The sequence below is a fragment of the Chrysemys picta genome, chromosome 4, assembly GCF_011386835.1.
Source record: "Chrysemys picta bellii isolate R12L10 chromosome 4, ASM1138683v2, whole genome shotgun sequence".
NCBI lineage: Eukaryota > Metazoa > Chordata > Testudines > Emydidae > Chrysemys > Chrysemys picta.
In genome coordinates this window covers 100,640,272-100,661,786 of record NC_088794.1, presented here as the reverse complement: position 1 = coordinate 100,661,786, position 21,515 = coordinate 100,640,272, and the positions used below count along the sequence as shown (strand labels likewise).

Below are 21,515 nucleotides of genomic sequence, written 5' to 3'. Positions count from 1 at the left end.
GGGGGCAAGTAATGTGGTTTACATCAATAATATCTGTAAAGTGACTGGAAGAGATTAGAAGTGCAAAGTATTATTATTTATTAATTATTGATTACTATAAATTATTTTAGCGAAGAACATCAGGTCCATCCTATCACTAACCAAGAAGTCATCAAGGTTACTGAAATGTTGTTTAAACAGTTCTTTGCAGGATTTGGAATAACATGTTAACTTCATTCTGATGAGGAAAATAATTCTGATTCAGAAATCTTCAGAGCAAATGTATAAAATCTGGGGACACAGCAAAGTCCATACCACACCAGTGAGACCTGTCAGATGGGATGGTGGAAAAATTCCTACAGAGATGACGAGGTTGGTGTGTCCACCTTATAACTTTTAGCCCACTGGTTACAGCACTCTCCTGAGAGGTGGGAAACCCCCTGTTCAAATCCTTTCTCTCCATCAGGTGGGGGAGAATTGAACCTGAATCTGTCACCATCTCAGGTGAGTGCTCTAACCACTATGTTAAAAGTGATAAGATAGGCACCACCACCTTCTCTTCCTCCCTCACCCTGCCGCCCCATTTTGTGTGGAAGGAGACAGATGCCTAACTCATTCTCACAAGAAACTGCGTAGGTGCCTAAGCTGTCTGACTCCAGGTGTCTTGGCTGTGGATTGCAAGCAGAGAAAGGCGCTTCCTTGCAGCCCAGATTTAGGTGCATATCACTGTGAGTGGGGAGGGGCTTGGGACACACGCCTCTCATTGACATCTCCCATTGGCTAGTTTAGGCGACGCTCTGCCTAGCATGCTAGTTTTTGTGGATCTCATTCTCAGGAACCTCTCTCTCCCATTCACTGTGTAGGGAATTCGGTGCCAAACTTGGGGTTTGTGGATCATAGTGTTGTTCCAATCATTTTCTAGACACCTGAAAGTAAGGCACTGTGATGTTCAGCATCACAAAACCTAAGTCCCTTTATGGATCCGGGTCATAGCGTATCTAGGTTTTGTCAGGTGACATACCAACATCCAGAGATCACCTTTGGGAATAATGCTGGGAAGAAGCAGCCAATATTTCTTCCCAGACTGATGAATTTACTGAATACCAGAACAGCTGCATTAAAAGACTTGGTAATTCCAGGAACCTCTTTCCATGAAGAAACTGCTTAGGCTGGAAATCAGCCATAGCAAGGAGCAGAATAAGAGGTATCACCAGTAGATTTTTAATTGGAAAAAGAAAGCGGAAGAGAGCTCTCCAAAAATGGCCTGAGACTCAATCTGTTAACTGTACTATAACTTTTATTTGATTTGCCTCCTTTAAGCAAGTTGGTCAAGAAAAAGCTGGGAACATGACAGTGAGGTTGTATGGCCTGTGCTGTGAGATTCTATAACTTGGGTTAGGCAAAAGACCAGAGTAGATGATCATCATAATGGTTCTTTCTAGCCTTAAGATCAATAAATGGCTAATGCTACCTTTTAGTAAAATATAGAACTGAAAATGATTAGTTCTATTTTCTGCATGCCCAGATAAAGGCATGACAGAAAAAAATAACTGGGCAGGATTGTGACTGGTTAGGGCAGTAAAAGACTCCTTACTTCTCCGACTGAGTATCTATATATTGCTAGTAACAGTGTAAGAATGGGGCTGCTTGATGAGGTTTTTACTCCTCCCCCACCCCAGCCCTTGGGAAGAAGGCAGAGAATAGACATGCAGGAAAAGGGAGTGAGTGGAGCTCTGGCAGGAGGCAGTAGACCTGGATTCTGTTCCCACATCTGCAATTACCTCTCTGTGTGCTCTTGGACAAATCATTTAATTTATCTCTGCCTCAGTTTCCATTTCAATGTAATGAGCATGATTATACTGCTCAGCAACCTTTGTGAAGTGCTTTGAGATCCTTGGTTGAAACATGATTTAGGCACTGATCCTATAATTGACAGCATGTGGCTACAGCAGTTTGCCTGCACACTCTCAATTGCAGAATTGGGGTCAATAATAGTAATAATAAATCTGAAAAGCCATTTTAAATCCTTTAAGTATAGTTTAAATTAGATTACTTTAAATTACATTTGGTGACAATAATTTTATATTTATATATATATAAAATTACACACATATACTCTAATAAAGAGATACAGATACTGCCCACTGGGCTGGTTTGTGAACCAAAGCCAACCGTAACCCTTTAGAAAATATTTTCATCCAGAGCTCAGTGTGAATTGTTTGCCAACTAGTGAGTTTCATTCAGTTGTACAGCATGGAATAATACATCAAAACCCAACCAAAAGCAATGTTTCATTTGTTCTGGTTTAGTATGATGATAGATAAAACTCCAGTTTTGGCCTTAAAGAATCAAAAGTAACTAGTGGTAATAAGAGAAACTTTAGTACTGACCTCTGTAAAGACTTACTGACAAGACTCATACTATCAGCGACATCCGGAATCACCAGTTTTTGCAAGCAGTGGACTCAGCATGAAGTTGTCTTTTTTTGGCAACAGAGCATTCTGCATTTAGCAGAGGCATATGTTTCAAACTCAAATGACTTCACTTCAAATTAAAGGGAAAATGTTTTGAAGTATAGTCATTTGATAATCATTTGCTTTAAAATAAGCAACATATTTCTATTTAATGAGATCCACATCTATAACAAGTGAACCAACAGTGTGGCAAACAAAAAACAACCTGCTCTTAAATACCATTTCAAAATAAATTACCTCTAGTTTTTGTTGTTGTTGTTGTTGTGTTCTTTTTTCCTTTTTCAACTGTCTGTAGAACTCCCACAATTTTTTCATTGCTACAATGATAAATGCTATGAGAAAAGACCTGGTACACTGCCAAAAACCTACTCTAGACTTCAGTATATGTTTCTGCTTTCAAGAGTCAATTGTTTTCCCTCTCTCCCAGGGGCCACTAGCTACCTTATTACCAGAAAGAATGACCCCTTGACAGCACAATTGAGATCTAGAAACTCAACAAAATTGTAACCCCTCCAGTGGCATCAGAATTCTAATCAAGAGCAGAGGGTCTGAAAGACAAATGTATTTGTGTATAAGACCACCATGTCAGAGTGTGGCTTCTTTACTAGCAAAGGCACCTATTTTGATTTCCTTTTCTTTTGATTTTTTTTTTATTACCCTTTTTCTTGTAACCTTTTACTCCACCAGTGTTCTTAATGTAGAGAGGTTTTCACAGCATGGGAATTATCTATACCTGGTTTACACAATTGCTGCCTTTCTTCCACATGCAATCCGTTTTGTGAAATGTGCAACTAGACATAGGAGGCCCTCTAGTTATTATTGACTTTTCTCTCTTACTCAGCTTACTCCATTGGCAGAGCAATTGTTCATCTATTATTTGCCCCGTAAGAAATCCAGGTATTAGACCTACAGCACTGAAACTACAGACAGATCAAGTATGGGTTTGGTATCTTAATGTACACTTCTGAGGAAATATACCCTGGCCTTGCAGGGGAATGGACTGGAATGCTCTAGTTAGCCTAGGAATACTATATGCTGTCTGCCAGTATCTGTCAAGTACACTTGTTACCCAGAAATACCCAAGTTATTTGGTGACATCTTTTAACACACCTAAGAGTACCGCTTCTAAAATTGCTATGGATGGGATTTTCAAAAGCACCTATGTGACTTTGAAGCCCAAATTCCAGATCCTGAAATCATAGCTGCCGTGACTGTCATTTGCACCCATACGGATTGCAAATTAATGGGACTTGTGCTTCTAAATCACGTAGGTGCTTTTGAAAACCCCATTTTGCATTAACTATGTCCCGGTGTACACCAATCAGCAGATTTTAAGAGTAACCTTTTTTTGGATTCTGCTACAGGGAATAGGTGGCCCAATGTCATAAATGGGTAGAACATGCAACCCTATCAGGGAGCAGCAACAAGCAGGAGTGCTGCCAGCTTTTCTGCTGCCCTAGGCGGCAGAAGGTCCCGTCCCGAAATGCTGCCCCCCCACAGAGGCGGCGGAAGGTCCTGCCGCTGAAATACCGCCGCGGTTGCCACCACCCAAATTGTAGCGCCCTAGGTGACCGCCATCCTGATACTTGCTGAGTACTAGTCTGAAATCAATGAAACTACTCATGGAATAAGGTGTTACTGAAGATGAGGAAAGGTAGCAGATTCTGGCCCTGAACCAGTTCAGTCCAGCTTGCTGAACCTAACACTGTTGATGAACATTTAGGCCCCCAGTCCTGCAAAGACAACTATGTGGGCAGAACCGTGTGCCTGCACAGAACCCCACTAACTTTTAGTTGGCGCTCTGGCGCACACAGGGATCTGCCTGCATGGTTCTGCAGGATCAGGTGAAACTGACCAGTGATAGTGCCCTCCTGTAAGGATGTGAGGACAACTGAAGTATGAGGAAAAAGAAAAGAAAAGACATTCTTGGCCCCCTCCACACATGCAAGCACATAATTCAGAAATACTAGAAGGACAAGTCTTAAAGAGCTAACTGATCTTATATTGTGATTGTTTTCTAATATATTTAGGTGTGCATGTATAGTAAGTGACAGATTGCCTGCCCTGGAGCAGGAACAGTACAGATAATGACAATGCAAACTTTCTCATGCTGCCCCACCAGAGTGCCCTCGCTCTAACTCAGAGGGTGCATCAGAGGGGAGAGGATAAACAGCCATCTTCATAACCATTAGCTTTGACTTCTCTGCTGAGGCTACCAATACCATTCCCAGTTGTGGTGGGATTTGGTGAGTGAGTGGACACCTTTACACTGTGAAGTGGACTGAGATCACCATCTCATTTCACAAGGGCTGCTAAAGTATTATTTTAATATGTTAGGCCACAATCCTGCAGTACGATCCATGTGAGTGGACCCTTGTGCCCATGCAGAGCCGCACTGCCGTCAGCGGAGTTCTGCATGAGTGCCAGGCTCTGCCTGTGTAAATCTGATTGCAGGATCAGGGCCGTCAGCGGTGATCAAAAATCTGAAGGTTGACAATATTGTTGCTTGTGGCTTTTCTGTCCGCAGCTCTATTATCTTTTATCACCTTAAATACTAGGTTGTATAACTTTAATCTCTACCCAGAAAACCAAGATGCAAGTCACACACGTTGTCTCCAACACATAAATATGATACATTAAAATAATATAAGATGGGAGAGACACACCTGACGGATGGAACAGTAGATTCTTCCACAATAAGCAGCACTGAGCTTCTCTTAAATAAAATGAAGGGAAATCTGAGGAAAATAATGAACAAAATAGTAGCTCCTTCTGCCAGACCCATCAAGTTAAATGGCTTCTGGTATTGTTCAAAGCCTGTATGCTATTGTGTTCTGTGGCAGAGGGTAAAGAGAGGAGGGGAGACTTCTACTGACATTTTGATGAGACAACAAACAAAAATAATATTTTGACAGAAGAGCTCATCCTATTTTTCTTTCAAAGCCATTCTTAAGCAGGAACGAAGTCTCCTTCATATGAAGAATATTGAGGACATAAACAGAGCCCATCCAGTAGTATTTTAAGGAACTACTTCATTTGTAAACGAACACTGTCTGCTTGAAATGAACACACAGCATGACTAAAGACCGCAAGTGCTTGGCATCATTTGAGCTTAGTTTTAAATTCCTCTGACAGACATTTTTGGACTATGTTCTACAAAACTAGTGTCAAGTGTTGACATTGGCGTAAGCATACGATATGGCTCTATGCATTCACATGCTGATAGGTTGCACTAATGTGTGTGTAACCAATAAAAACAAAAAGGTTAGTTTTCATATTAGTACTAAGTTTTATTTATGTCAATATCAGAATTTATTTACCCTCCTGACCAAATGTTTACCTCACTCTGCCTCATCAATATTAACCTCACAGATCAACAAATCTTCATATTGACAGAATAGAGAAGTCAATATCTCCTTATTACTATTTAATAAATATTTCATTGTCAGTAAGCCAGTGAGAACAAACATCTGTACAGTAGAATGGCATGTACTTTAATTTTGTGAGGTTAATACCTTACGGATGTTTGAAAGGAGAAATCTAACTTGTAATAAGTGCACACATCAATATCAGCATATAAAACTACAACACGGTGAAGGATGTTTAAATTGAACAAAACAGGTTTTTTTAGTCCCACTTTTGATATACAAATGTTGGATGTGTTTTACCGTATCTTCTGACTATGATTGATAGGAGATGCATCAATTTCAAGGTTTGAGAATTTAAGTAAATTGTTGTCAGTGGTATCGTTTCTTCTTTTTTGTATTTTTTTTTTTTTCAAATTATCTCCTTCCAGAGAATAGTTTTACAAATTGAGACAGGATATACATAAAGCATCAATTTAGCTTGAATATCCACTTACAATTGTAAAAAAAAAAATAGTTGTGATAAGAATGTGAGTACATCAGAGTTGTTCAGAAAACTCCAGAGTGTTTTAAAAAACTGCTTATGTTTTTCAAAATAATCCTAGGTGTTTCTATTTTGAAAACACTTTGTCTGCCTTTTCATCCAAAGGACAAAGCTGTGTTGGTGTACACTGGAAAAAAATATGGCTCACAAAGGAGGCTTCTTCAATATTTATCCTTTCACCTAGATTATAGAGTAATCGTATTATTAAAAAAATGGGGTTAGCAAAAGAATTATAGCAAACTATCTGAAACCTAAGAGTAGGTTTTTTATCTTTCCCTGGTTACTGGAGATATCTTATTTAGACTGGAGGGCCTAAAGAATTTGTACTGACAGTGCAGGGATAGGACTTTACACAGCAAAATTTACTAAATATCCCAAGTAGAATACCTTTGGTTAGGGATAACTCTGGGTCTAATGTAGGTGAATTCACTCTAACCACTTCTTATTTGGAGAGGTCTGTGTTATGATTTGTCTGATTGCTCAAATAATGTCATCTAAAGTTCATTATTTCAGTTTCAATGTGTGTGTACTTATATATACTTAAAACAAATGGTAAGACAAGTGTGTTTGTGCTTTTGTTTTTTAACATCAAATCTTACAACTGAATAAAGATAGTATCCTCATTTCACTGTCCTCTGAAAGAAGCAACATGGAATGGATTCTGTAAATCTAAGGCAATATACATGTTGCTGATTAAAAGCTGATGGTAACAGTTAATATATATGGTAACAGGGGGAAGTGTAGTTTTTTTTCCTAATATTTTCTCTAAAAAATGAAAATTAGAAGGGGAAAAAAACCAGATGTGACTGTATAAGCCTTGATTTGAAGAGCTTTTGTTATCTCCTAAATAATGCATATAATAATGTTCATATGAAATGCTATATTAAAACTCAGTTCTAGTGGGTATTTGTGTTTATGAATTGATTCCTTATCCATATTTTATGGAGAAATTGTGCTCTATTCTGGTACTGAGCATTATTTTCCAAACTCCTTGTTAGACACTGAATAGCTCTCTACTGTGCCTCAAGGCTTAAATGAAACCAAAATTTAAGTGAAATTTAAAGAGACAACATTCAGAAACTCATTTTTTATAATGCTTCTGAAAGTTCATAATTATTTTTGTTCCTAATAGTCCTGCCTTTGAAATAATTTGATGGCTACATTTCAAAATCCACTTGGAAAGATTTGGCAACTGCATAACCATTAATGGGAGTATATATCACAAAAATGATTTTACAAATAAATAATGGTTTACAGGATTTGGCTTAAATTGTCTGCTTTCATTTGATTTTTTTCTAAGCTAATTTGTGGTGAGGCAGGAAAATCAAATTGAACACAATTTGGAAATAAAACTATTTGATAATTGAGATAAGTAGCTTGAACTTGTCAGTCACCTGTGACCTCCTTCTAGTTACACTTCATTTAAACTTTCCCAATTCAGAGGGCCTAAGGATGAGTTTCAGAGTATAAACAGAGCAACTCTGGCTTGGCTCTGGGACTGCATTATCCCTCCAGTTTGTTTAATTTGTATTTAAAATGGAGAGAGCTGAGTAAACAAGTAAAGATGTTTGGAGAAGATGCTTAGTTGCTACTTCATGCTTGCAGAGACCTTTGTGGGGGAAATACAGGATGTAAGAAAAAATAATAATGGAGGCGTAAGATACTTGAGAGAAAACGTAGCATGAGGAGCCAGGAGTTAGGATCTTACTTGGAATCTGATCCTCTTTGAAGAGCTCTGTTACTAGAAGTTTGCAGTTAGTTTGTCTTTGGACCTAATGTTTTGTTGCCTGTTCCAAACAGGTTATTCAGAATAACTTGGCAGCTGAATCCTTCATGCCTTTGGGCTAATTATTGCTAATCGTGATTGGCAATAACAGCAATTGCATCTTCACCAGGAGACAGCTATAAGGATTTTTATTTGGGTTAACAATCCCCATTGCCAATAGGAAAGAAAAGGGACTTTGTGGCAGACCCTCTCCTTGCATCTTTGTTCAGATCGGCGCGGAGGGAAAAGATGAACAAGCTGAGCGGGTTTGATGCCATCTCCCAACGTGTCCCGTAGGCTCGCTGTGTTTGCTTTGGCTCGCTGTGCCAGCTCCTTTCCCCACTCTGCTCTGTGGCGGGTGGCAAAGGGCTGAGCAGCGGTGGGTAGCGATCGCCAATGGCTTTGGTGTGTGAGCTTTCCCGGGATCGCACGGCCAGGGCAGGGCAAGAGGAAGTTTGAATTGAATAACAAGTGTGACTTGACTTCTGCTTGGCTGCAGCCCTCACGCTTTTAAGAGGGATTGGAGCAGCCTCGCTTCTTAATAAACCTTCGGGTCGATGCGGCATTGCTCGCCAGTGAATCTTCGTGGGTTTATTTATTTTAACTAACTCAGCCACACGAATCGCGGCCCCTTGTTGACTCTGGCTGCATAGGCGGAGGAGACGCAGGAAGACCAGGGGGAGGAGGCAAGGAGAATTCGCCCAGAGCTTGCAAGGTTTCATGCCTGCAATGACCGCGTGCAGTTGCGTTCACCCCACTCCAACCTCCTTGGCAAAGAGCCCCCAGCCCCTGATCACTCCGTCCCTACCCAGACGTCAGGCTTCCTTGCAAGGCGTGGCAGACTATGGGCAGCAGCTAGGAAAACCTAACCTTTCGAGATCCCTTAGCACCCCAGTCGGGTGCTTCAGGAAACCCATTCAGCCCTCAGGCCGCCTGCACAACAGAAAGAGCGAGCGATGATCGTTTCAAACAGTGTGAGGAGATTTCCAAAGTTTACAGTATTAGAAAGCCGCGGGGGTCAATCCTTCCTTCCAGGCAGGACAGAGGAGTGAGTCACTCACTCAGTCAGCACAGCTCGGTATGAAGGGAATTGTTTATTAGGAAATAATGACCACTCGCCTTTACAGCGCTTGCGAATAGGGCTCACAATAAATCAAGCGCCTCCAAGCCTTGTTCTGATCGCTAAACTTGGAACGTCTCTTCTGTTTACTCCAGTCTGCGGTCGCGAGCAAGGTACTCACTCAGGGAGCTCCTGAGAGGGGCAGTATAAATACACTTGCCTTTGTCTCCCGAGCAGATGTGTGTGTTAGAGATAAACCAGGCGCAGAACTAGACCTACCCTTAACAATGAATGCAGCTCATTAGGGATTCGGATCCTTTGCAGATACGTAGAGAAAAGGCTTGTGGGCTAAAGGAACTTCCACACTTGACAGTCCCAAAAGTTGCAAAATATTTTTGGTAACAGCTGTCACTTCGCAACAGAGCTTTTTGCTACACCTGTCCTTTACATCACCTCTTAACCCTTACCTCCCTCAAGTCTCCTTAGCCTCGCTTCTGTAGTTCCCATCTCCGCGGTTTACAATCCACCCCCCCCCCCTTAGGCTATGAGGCTGCTCTTTAACACAGGCGGGATCAACCAAGAGGTGCTTCATAAGAACCTCTGCATCTATAGGATCTACGATGCTGAGTGAGCTTTGCCTCCTTTATGCATTTTGGGGTGGGGAGGCGGAGGGGGTCAGAAGAAAGGTTCTGTGAGATAAGCTCGTCGTCCACTTTAAGTATCTCTCCTTCACTAGCTGAGGATGCTGGCCACTGACGTCAGATGTTGTTTGCCCAGTCTTTTGTTCAGTTAAAAATAGTTTCGTGTAGCAGCTTACCTGAGCTGCGGGTCTGTTTGATTTCTCCGGGAAATATTGCTGCTACCGTACACGATCATTTCTTCCTCACTCCGAGCTCTATTAGCTCCACTCCTGAAATTCATTCCACCACTAATCAAGAAACCGCTTACTAATGTTTAAAATGAACGTTTTACTTCCTGGAAAACAAAAACTAAACTTTGTAACCTGGCTTTAGCAGGGTTATAGCAACAAAAATCAACTATTTTTTACTACAGGTTCCTATCCTGCTCCAAATATTCCCATTCCCCCCACATTCTTTAGTTTAGAAAACATTTTCCCTTGCATCCCAGTTCATTTCTATGCTCATTCTTCTTGCAATTGCATATTAACCTAGTAAAATAACTGCATTAGAGCAGATTACTTTAACCAGACAACTGACCATCTTCTTTGATTCGACGTGGTTATTAAAAATCGCTGGTACCCAAATAACAAAGGAACATTTCCTAATTTTAGGGGAAATGTTTTAAGCGATCAATTTGCAAATGTTCCATTATCTGTGTGTATGTGGGTGTGTATAATGTATATATTTCCGAGTTATTACTCTCTCTCTGTTTCCATACGTTAGAGCGAAATGAATAACTTGGAAATGTGTACCCAATTTGCCAATCTTTCCCGGATTTCTTATGTAACTGAGTTGTGCATTATAATGTAAATAGTGGATCTCTAGATATGGAGACAATTATTTTAACACGCCAGTGCAGTGTTCCACAACCTACTCATTGTGCACATCTCAGTTGCACAGCATATAGGACTACAGTTCTTCCATGCTGTATCATAACTTTATAACCTTATTGCATGACAGTGTGTGTAATAGATAGATATGATTGCACACACATACAGAGGTGTATATCTAGCTGATCTAGCGGTACAGTGTATATATAATTTTACAGTTTACCTTAACAAAACTGTTTGTTAGTGCTAAATCCGTCTGCTCATGACAGTATTCTCTTCATTTTAATGCTATTTCGTTCCCAGTGTATGCTCTTTGCAACGAAGGGGCTTCCCTTCTGCTCCCTATATTTTAATCCAGTAAAGGACTGATTAGCCCCAGTTCCACGCTATGGCTCTAAAAGGGCCAGGTCTGCGCTAGCTCGCAGAGTCACCTCTCACCTCTCTGCATCTCCGGGCTGAGGTCACTGCTGGGGCAATGCGGGGGAGCAGGCGGTGGAGCTCTCTGTCTGTGCTACACGTACCTGGGCTTAAGGCAGAAGTTTCCGTTCGAATCCCTTTAACGTCAAGATAAAAATATTGTCTCCGTTAAAAAAAAACAACCACCACCACCTACCTCTCTCTTTATTACACTGATATCGAAATGGATTTCTCGTAGGAACAACAGGAAAATTCAACTCGCCAAAGCACGGAGATGGGTTTAGTTTAGTTTAATTTGCATCCTCAGGTTTCTCTTTCTCTCTCTCTCTGTGTCTGTCTTTGGGGAAGGGAGTCGATTGTTTCCCATCGTATTGTTAAACCTTCCTGTGAACTTTTGCATTTTAAAGAAGGACTTTACAATCTGCATTTTGGTTGCATTCAGCTACATGCACCGTTCACCTCGAACTGTGCATTCATTTAAGGTGCAAAGGTACGCGGATAACATTTCAGGTTGAATGACTAGAACACAGCAGATTGCCCCGTTTATGCCAAATCCTGGAATTAATTGAACAAAAAGAGTATTTTATTTTCCAGCTGTAAAAAAAAAAGGCAATTTAAAGTGGAATCAGATTGCAACAGGAAGAACTACAATAAAACCATAGATCCCTCTTGAAAAGATTTCATTGGGAGCAGATTTTCCAAGTGTGTAGGATCATCATAAATAAATGCTATTATAGACTTTATTGATATTATAAAATCATACAATACATTTAAAAAGACAGCAATAAAAAGGAAATGATTTTGTATAAGAAAATGAGCACTTGAAGGTGTAAGTAGTTTTTAAATAGTTTTAAGTAGTATTTATCAGTTGGTCGATGCGGAGGTAAGCAAATATTTAGTATTCAGGAAAAAGAAAAGTAATTTAGAAAAAGAGTTACCTTCCATTGACTGTATCATTGCATTTACAGAGCTGATGTGGAGCCATCGCTTTGTTTATTTTTCTAACGTCTGCCCAAATTCCAGCAATCCAAAGAGCAGTAACAGCTTTTTCCATGTGTTTATCATCGGGGTTGCAACAGGATTCGCCTCAATTGTTCTGCCTTTCTTGTGTTTTCCTTTCTTCCCTCTTCTGCATTTCCCAGATACATTTGCTTTGGTTGCAAAAAATAAACAGCGGACTTTTTAACAGCAATTTGAGATGATAATGGCTAGTGATCCCATTCTTTCCATCATAATCTTCAAGTGGTTTAAGATTAATGATAGGAGGTGTTTTAGCAAGAAGTGTAGGGTCTCTTCTCCAAAGACCAGCGCTATGATAATTTACTTAAGATGTTGACAAGACTGTCAGTAAGGCTAATTTTTTATTAAGCTGCACCGAGGTAACTGTAGTAAGCATTTGATTTTTTTTTTAAGTAAGGTACATTAATTTTATGAGTGTCTTCCCACAACTGTTATTTGGTCTCTGGCTGATGCATTTGCAATTGAAATGCTGCTCCTTGCCTTTGTTTCCAGAAAGGTGTTTTCTGCTGTTCAGTTATATATTCCTCTCCCCACCTCCTCCTCCCTCTACACACACACATTTAAAAAAACGAAAATAAATTTGGGGAGCTACTGCCATGATCCAAACCCTCCAGTTCTTCTGCAGGGCATTGTTGTGCCTGTATTTCTGTGTAGACAGAGCCCTGAACCAAGTGAACTTGATGTTTCTTCTAACATAGACAAAATAATCCTTTAAACTATAAATATTTAACTGTACCTCAGTTTACACAGTGGCCCTGGTGCCTCTTTTAACACAAGTGATTTACGATTTTATTTGGGGCTTTAAAATGGTGTTTTGCTTTTGTAACATGTCACTGTTTTCCACCGGGGGCTGCCTGCTCCATTCCGGATTGAGTCCGCCCCACTGAACCGGCAGCACCTCCAAAGGAGACATTGAAAAAACCCCAGCATTCTTCTCGCATTAGAAGAAAAGCGTCTGCTCTCCCGCACGAAGTTATGGAGAATAATTTGCCAGGAAGGCAACTGCCCACTGTCTGAGCGCTTTTGAGTATTACAGGAGCACAAAAAGGTGCTTCTGCTGTTACCTGAGGATCCCACTTTATCGCTGAATTTCCAGGTCGTTTTCTCCCAGTAGCTGATGGTGCTAATAACAATTTAGATATTAGTTCAAGGTGATCATTACAGCCCCTATAGAAAAAAATGACTAGGCTTAATTATTCTAACGTGTGTGTGCGCATACACAAAATGTGCGAAAAATCCATTGCGTAATAAGAAACAAACCAACAAAAAAACCCAACAACCCTAGAATGCAATAGCATCAGGTTCTTAGTAGAGCTGATTTTGCTATTTTTAATAAGCAGAAATCGTAAGCTTACATATAAATGATTGGGAAAATGTGACACTTATTTTGTCATGTTTCACTGTAATTTTTAGCTTCCCACCGAATGCTTATGCACAATGCTGTATAGGTAGGTGTAGGCACACATACACGTGGTATGAATATAGAGGGAGTGTATAAGTATAATTACCTTTAATATCAAGGAGCTAGGTGGCAAGTTTTAGCAGTTACCTGGATGAGAGCTCGACTACAGTAGTAACAAAATGCTCACCGGCACAGGCATTTTCTCGGTATTCTGTAATATCTTGGGTTTAACTTTTCTAGGGGGCGGGGGGGAGACAAGACACAAAATGTTACCCGCCTTTCTTCTCCCTGTGCCGTCGTTAACCCAGGACGATAAGATCACTTTTTTGATGTTTGTATTTCTCCGCGAGTGCAGGAAAATTGACACAAACTAAACCTCAGCAGCTACACCGGTATATTTATCCTTGTTATCAACATTTCCCCCTTTTTAGATCTGCAGTTTTTGTAGTTTTTTTTTTTTTAATGGCAGTTTCCTAAACAGTTTATATTATAATCCCCTGAGGCCAAGAGGAAGGCGTGGGGGGAAACAGAGAGTGTCCTTTCTTATATATATACACACATACATATTTAAACATTGAGCCCTGGCAGGAAATCTCCCTGGTACTGGCAAGCTTTGCTTGAAAAGTCTGTGCTGCGGACCAGAGGCGCTCTGTTCAGTTGGCCAGCAGGGGGCGCTCTGATGTTGTGTCTGGGCTAAAGGAGCAGTAACCACAAGGCTTGTTTCATTGCGCTGGAACAACAACAACAAAAGCTGCAGTTTCCAAACCCTAACCTGCTCCTCTACTTGGGTTTCACTTCTTGTAACTCAGCCTTGTCTGACTTCTCTGTCCTTAGCTACCCGCCGGGTATTTATCACACCCTTGTGTGAGGGTGTATACACCTTAGCCGGGCGAGCTGCAGCCCGTGCCGGTGTCACTGCCTGGGACTGGCTCGCTGCAGTCTCTCTCCCTGCGCGCTATACATTATGCAACTGCAACTTATTAAATACAACGATGAATTGTCAACATTTTTTTCGCCTGTTAGTTCCGCTGATCCGGGCAGGATTTATTTTCAGATCTCAGGTCCCGGAGCTATAATGCGTGGTTTCTTTTCCTTAAATAAAATTGGTCAAATGTTGACAACCTTTAAGCCAATCTAACACTCAAGACTACTGATGGGAAACTAATGAGAAAATATCAGATCGTCCGGCCTGAGGGCTCCTAATTAAATCTTAGCTGATTGAAAAATAAAAGCGGGGTTTGAGGGGAGGAGGAAGGAAGAAGCTCCAGGCTGAACTTTACCTCTGGTTTTACGTTATATCGCCCCTCCCCCCAAAATCCCTCCTGCCCCCCCCCCTTTTAAAAGCCTAACGTTATTTCTTTGGCTATTTTAAGCGATCCACTCAGGACTCTCACTCCTTGCCCGGTAAATATTAAGGCCTTTAAGCAACGTGATTTAACTAATTAGAAAATTTACATCATTAAGTCTCAGGGAGAGAAAAAAGGAGAAACAAATCTGTCAGTCATTTTAAAAGAGACAGGCCCTATTGAAGTGTGAAGAAATCGGCTCTAATTCAAAAAGGCAATCGGGCAGAAAAAGCCCTCAACATTAGCCTGCTACTTATTAATCAGAAAGGGCTCCCCCCTCCTCCTTCCCTGTAAGGGTAAAGCAGCCGCACATCGTTAGTTTCACCCAACGCCAAAGCTGCGTTCCATTCAGGTTTTGCCACTCGTCCCTGTCCCATAGTAATTGTGGGTGTTTATCCACTCGGGGCTCATAGATCTGGAAATGGGTTTCTGTGGTGGGGACCCGGATCCGCAGGAAAAGGCCAGCGGCATGGATTCCATCTCTCCCCCCACCCCCATTCCCCCAGACAAATCCAACTGTACAACAAAGTAAGATCCTAGTTTGAAACCTGGTTGGGTGAGAACTAGATAATGCCTTTGTTTTCTCCCTCGCACTGAATTTATAACCCAGACACTCGAGACTGAGTGGCAACCCCATCCCCTTTTCTAGAAGTGAATGTGTGTAACGCAAGGAACTTGGCTCAATAAACAACCTAAACCGTCACTGAAACTCAGAGACCCCATTATTGATTTAGGGGTCTTGATTAAGTGATTTGGGACACTGATTATCTGAGGAGTGTATGTGATGGCCAGGGGAGTTGTTTGCTCCGGGTATATGGAGCACAGTGTGGGGATTTCTACACAACAGCAGTTTGGTAAATATTAGGAATGCCTAGTTTTATTTGGAATATAGAAATTGTTTCCATTTTCTCTCTAGCCGTTCCCCTTGCAATTATGTAGCTAGCTCGACTATATTAGAAATAAGAAATGCATATCACTCAGGAGGAAGGCTCTTTTCTGATCTGGATCTGGCATGCACAATAGCAAAGAAGTTTGTACTATTTCTTCTAGGAGCTAATTTAAGAAATGTTAAACACCTTTGGGGCAATTCTAGACAATACAGGGCTATTTGTGAGCTCAGGGCCCCAGCCGGCTTCTCAAATCAATGGTGGAGTTAACCCTGTGTAAATGAGATCAGAATCCGGCGCCTAAACTGGATTTTATAACAAGAAATTTGGCAATATTTGTTTTAAAAGGCCTGCCAAAGATATGCAAAATAGCCTCTTCCAGACTTACATTTACTTTCAAACGTTAACTTTGAGGCGTGTTTACAAGTTGGTTTAGAAATATAAGTTCATTACTATGTACATAATTACTTTATTAGTAAGCTGTGTGCTTAAAGATATATCAGTAAACACTGTATACTAATTTAACAAGCACATTACATGTAACACATACAATAATGCAGTCTCCACCTAGGATTTTGTATAGAGCAAATACGTGTTCAGCTCGAGTCCATCAGTGTTGTGCGGGGGATGGGAAAGAGGAACTGGGGACACAAAACACGTGCTGCTAAATGCAACAATGTTCTAGTCTTCATCCAAATAAACTAAGTAACCCTTTTGGTGCCCTTTGGAAATATTTTAAGCAAACAGGATGCTCTCACTTTCGCGGAACGATGTGAGACACAGGACAAGATGGAAAGGAGAGAGCGTCATGAAGTGGTATTGTCCCTAATCATGTTTTCTTCGCATCAGTTTGCCTTCTTGTTATTTAAAATGATCGACTTTTTGATGCAGGCCCTTTGGAGAGAGAGGGAGGAAAACAACAACAACAACCCCTCAACCTGTCTGCTGGCTGTGCTCGGAAGCTTAGCTGCATTATGATAAAATTTATGGCGCCCTTAACAACTCACAAGTAAAAGCATTACAATTCGCTTTAATTGAGAAAATGTTGATATTTAACTCTAGAAAGAGCGAAATCGCAATGTAACTGCAAACTTTCACCAATATAACAGCGCCTTACGGAGACAACATTCGGTCTTTAGCAGAGCTGCTTTAAGAAGTGATTAAAAACAAAGAAAACCGGACAACGAGAGAGACAACTGCAATTTTGAAAGGAAAATTATTTACATCCTCTTCCCTCCCCGTAGCTGCAAACGCTCACGCTCCATTTTCAGAACGCTCAGCACAAGTGTATAGGGCAAGAACTTGGACCCCAGCAGAGAAGCAGCGGTTCATATTCAAACTAATGATATACTTTACCAGGGAAAGACTGATGCCAATAGATTTGAAGGGAACATTTTCACAGGCAAAATTGTAGCCTCCTTCTAAATGTAATAGATCTAATATTATTTTCTTACTTTCCGCTGTTTGTTTAAAAAAAATCTATTGGTGAAGAGAAAGGAAGGGGGAAATCCCGCCCTGGCTCTCTATCTTATTTCTGTATCTGTTTTTGGTATTATAGAAGAGTAAAGAAGTTTTTGTTTGGTGGTTTTTCATTGATCAGTCACTCTGAGCTAATGTAATTATCCTCATCAATAGAAGGCTGCAGAGAGAATCATTATGTGGGTGACATTGATAAATGATCACCCAAGAGCTGCCTTTTCTCTTGGGTACCCCCACATCTGACCCTCCCACATACACAAGGTAGCCATAGAAACACCTTGAGGTCTTCAAACACTGCTACAAATGGGAACAGGGAGAGAAACCCAACTTCACACACTAAAACCTCCTTCTGAAAATGTCACTCTGCCTCGCTAACTCCCCGTACTTGGCCTATGTGCGGCCGCAGGGACTAGCCCATTTTCTATATTCCAATGGGTTTCTCTTGAGGAGTTAAATACAAAATAAATACGGCGGCGTTTGCTGCGGTACGGTGCGAATATGTCGCTGTTTCTCGAAGTAATTGCGTGTAATGTAAAACCCATTCGTTTGAGAGCCCTTCTTTTAAGTTGAGCGGCTACCACACAGAGTGGCTCCCATCCAGCAAACAATTCAGCTGCGGAACGGGGGGGGATCTCTTTGGAAAGTGCCCAAACCCGAATGATTATTATTAATACTAATTATTAGTAGTAGCAGTATTACTATAAGGACTGTTCTGTGTTTCTTTCTAGAGCTTTCCCCATCCACAGCCCGTTTTAGTTCAGCCACCAACAACCCATCGAGAGCAGTAATTGATTCATAATGATCCACAAATCGATGCGTTAGAAGGGGCGAGGGTGTTTATTCTACTCCTAAAGCTGCAAGTAAAGTAGCTTTGACACTGGGTGAGGATGGAGGGGCGGAGTTGTTTGGCGGTGCTGGGTCATCCATCATCACTGTCGCAGAGGGGCAACCTCCCTTCTGTCTCTTTCTCTCCACCAAAACGATTAATATTAAAATCGGCCTTCAAACACGTTGCCCAACAGTCTCTATTCTCAGCGCAGCACCCCCTCACCCCCACCCCAAGGACAAAGATGCCGGGTTTCCCCAGCCCGATCAGAATCTCACCTCCACAGCAGCTTGCTCAGCGATATTGCTGGTGCTGTGCGGTTCCCCCCCTCCCCCTAAGGCATGTTAAAAAAAAGTGTTTAAAAACAACATTTGCTATTGATTCCAACCAGGATCGTAATTGTGAAGAGTTGCGAGGCGGAGATATCACCGCAAAGTCGCGTGAAATCCTTCCCTTCCAAGCCAACACACGCTTCCTGCAGAGACACGCCTATAAACGACGGGATTTGGGGATTTGTCCTGGATCCACTGGATTGCCTCTCAAAATGAAAGGTGAAGTTAAGCAAATGTTTACTACGGGATCCTCCCAGTTCTAAAGGTAATGCAGTGAGGGCCCTCATTCGCCCTGTCAAACGCTTGGAGTGCACGACTGATCTGTAACTTGTGTAGGAACAGTCCACTCACTGCATCCTTTGAAAAACACAGGTTCCATCTTGTGACAGCTGCTAGATAAATTTGCCACATTTCCCGCCACCCCTGCAAATCAGCTCTGGGCCAGACATATATAAAGCATTTCCACTAACATTTCCTCTTGTAGTCAGGACAGGACTCTGCCGAAAGGAGGCACAGACACGGACATCATTTCCCACTTCTCCTTTCGCAGCGCACAGTCTGAAAAGCCCTAATTTGGGGGTGACTGCAGCCTCTCCCCAGAATCTCTTAGAGAAGTGGAAATTTATATGCCAAGTTTCAACACACATATATAGCAAAACAAGAGGTGTTTTTCTATTACCCTTCGTTTCTCAGAACATAAGCAATTTTATTCAGACTACAGTATTTCCTTTCACACTATATCGCTGTCAAAACACTATTCCCGTGTTTTTTTTTTTTGTTTTTTTTTTAGGTTTGACAGCTGAGCATTTCTTAAATACATCCAAATCGGAACCCTCCATACTAAATAGCAAACCTCAGATTGGAGCAATCTGTTTACATTGGATTCCAGCAACACTGCTCCCGCAGATTACAGCCCAGCGAGAAAATACACCAGCATTACAAATATTTAACTCATTACAAAAATAACAGTCTACTAGGGAAAAGAACCAGCTCGTTGATTTTATATATATATATTCCTCCTCAAATCGGAGGGGAAAATGACACCAAATCGGATACAATAAGTAGCTTCGTTTTGTGATGCACAGACAACTCCTCTTTGATTCTTATTCTTGTTATTTCTCTCATCAAAATAATCAAAGACTTTGAAATCGGGAGGACAGGATGCGCGTTTCATACAGGAATTAAGGATCGGGGCGTTTTTAATCAGACCAGAAAGAATGAAAGCCAAATGTGGAATCTCCCATCCTCTAAATTTCAGAGAATGCCTGCTACAAAGCAGGACCGATTGCTAAATTAACCCTCCCGCCCATTCCACTTGCATCCTTCCTTCCTTTTGCCAGCAGCGTGGGTCCATTTACTCAGTTCAGAAATTAAACATTAACGGGGAAGTTAAGACTTTTTCAACATTCCAAAGGTAAAAGTTGTCAGTCAGTTTTTAATAATACACGGGGGGAGGAGGGGAAGAGGGTTAAAAATTACAAATATTTAAACCAGTGACAGTTGTTTCCTAGAAAGTAAAGATAATTAAGGTATTTTTATTCTCCGAAATAGCAATCAATAAGAAACCCAAATCTTTCCCCGCTTCTTGGAACACGATTCTGTTACCACTGAAGTCATGAGAAAATTCCCACTCACTGCAGAGGAGGAAGGTCCAATTTCTGGCAGTAATGGCTTAGAGTTAGAACATAGCATGCTTTCCTTCCATTTAGTAGTTTCAGAGCACAAGATGTCTGTATTATTTTGGTTAAAACAAATCCTCCTCCCTTCAATGGACCTGGATCATCTAATTACATTTGAAAAGTTAAATTTACATTTTCCCAATTCATCCACCTGATCGTTTTTGCTTTTGTGACATAAAGTAATAAAACTGTTTCCAGGGCCTGATTCTGCACTCCTTATGGAAGCAAAGCTCCCATTAAAGTCAATGGTTGCTTAAAACTTCTCAATCCAGCCCTGTGTTACAAATATTCTTTAATTATTCCCACTTTAAACACACTGTAGTTATGCAGGGTGTGTGTACATACAGCTATTCTAAAGCCATCTCTCTCGCTATATATATATTATCTATAGCTATATCAATAAAGCTAAATATAGAGATTAGATATAGCTACATAAAGTATAAGCTGATGAGACTACATTTGAATTTTTTGACCTGGTGTCTGTGCATGTGTCTGTTCAGTAGAAATGTACAAATTCAGATGTTGTCTCATCAGACTATGCTATGCGTGCTGTGGTGTCTGGTCTCTGATTTTACCAGCCGTTCTTCTAAATCATTAGTAAGAAATCCATCTTAGACATTTTTGCCCAGCAAATGCCATCTTTCCCAATCATGATTAAAAACTCAAAAGCCTAACAAAAAATCAAAAATGAAATATTTATTACCGCATTTTGTGACTTAACACCTTTTTTTTAAACATAACGTCACAGTCCTCATACAAGTATTTTAATGTAAATTTTGACAAAGCTTAAAGGTAACAGCATTTTCTTCTAGTGAGGAACACGTGCTGAGAAAGGAAGAATTCATGGACATACAATACCAATTCCACAGCAGATCTGATACTAGCAAAACATTCTTTTTTTTTTCTTTTTCAATTGAGGTAAACACATAGAATATCTAACATGAAACAATTAATAGACCGAACTCTGTACGAAGTTTGTTACAGTATTCTCTTGCTTTTTTCCCAAGCTTTGAGTTCATGATAAAGTTCTAGGTTTGGTGCAAAGACCATTAGTAACTTCTTTCATTGAGGAAAGCTGCCCAACTTTTAGTTTTGTTTTGTCCAAAGCCAAGGCTCAGAACTACTGGAAGAAGCTCCTGCTCTGTCTTTTAAATCTTCACCTGCAAGCTCTTTGAAGAAGAGTCCAAAAAATGGGTTTTTGAAGCACAAACTATAAAGATCTGTTTGAAACTAAAGGACACATTTATGAAGGAACAAAACCAGGGGATGGCAAGGCCTTCTTGGAACTGTCTTCTGAGTGATGAGAGACCCAGCAAGACTTTTCATCTTCATCTCCAGGGTAATTCTTTTTTCACTGGCCAAAACTGGTCTGAAATATACTGTAGTCTTTCATGGATAGTGACTTTACTGGTGAACCAAAACAGTCATTC

General features: G+C 40.8%; 1 protein-coding gene and 1 long non-coding RNA gene across 13 annotated transcripts in view; both read right to left on the bottom strand.

The window, feature by feature from the left end:
• Positions 1–2,713: 2,713 nt before the first annotated feature.
• On the bottom strand, positions 2,714–13,032 carry LOC122174401 (uncharacterized). Its single transcript, XR_006176141.2, has 3 exons — positions 12,053–13,032; positions 11,136–11,251; positions 2,714–10,162 (listed from the first exon to the last, which is right to left on the bottom strand). It is a non-coding gene; the product is annotated as an uncharacterized LOC122174401 (long non-coding RNA).
• A 7,729-nt stretch (positions 13,033–20,761) lies between these two features.
• MEIS2 (Meis homeobox 2) overlaps positions 20,762–21,515 on the bottom strand; it is a 180,571-nt gene continuing 179,817 nt past the window's right edge. For all 12 annotated transcript variants that reach the window (XR_010600651.1, XR_010600654.1, XR_010600653.1 and 9 more), the window contains one exon: positions 20,762–21,515. This exon is cut by the window's right edge and continues 690 nt beyond it. The gene's annotated coding sequence lies outside the window, so the exon portion shown is untranslated.